Source organism: Meleagris gallopavo, chromosome 5, assembly GCF_000146605.3.
Source record: "Meleagris gallopavo isolate NT-WF06-2002-E0010 breed Aviagen turkey brand Nicholas breeding stock chromosome 5, Turkey_5.1, whole genome shotgun sequence".
Taxonomy (NCBI): domain Eukaryota; kingdom Metazoa; phylum Chordata; class Aves; order Galliformes; family Phasianidae; genus Meleagris; species Meleagris gallopavo.
In genome coordinates, this window is record NC_015015.2 from 4,851,985 (window position 1) to 4,852,229 (window position 245).

Below are 245 nucleotides of genomic sequence, written 5' to 3' on the forward strand. Positions count from 1 at the left end.
ACACAACCCCATAAGTGTTCCCCCGAAACAGAGCCCTCCCATCACCGCAGCCCCCTTCAAATCCCCCTCATAACAAAACCCTATAGGCCTCCCACAACACCCCTCCCCCAAACAATCCCAAAGACGCATCCCACAGCTGCTTCCCCAACAGGACCCTATAGACTCCCAAATCACACTGACCTCCCTCAGACTCTCCCCGCGTTTCCACACAGGTGTCCCCCCTCCACCAAAATACCCCACACAAG

The 245-nt window shown here is 56.3% G+C and overlaps 1 protein-coding gene across 1 annotated transcript in view; it reads left to right on the forward strand.

The window, feature by feature from the left end:
* LOC100548337 (protein farnesyltransferase subunit beta-like) overlaps positions 1-245 on the forward strand; it is an 11,998-nt gene that overhangs the window by 8,321 nt on the left and 3,432 nt on the right. The gene's annotated exons all lie outside the window — the stretch shown is intronic.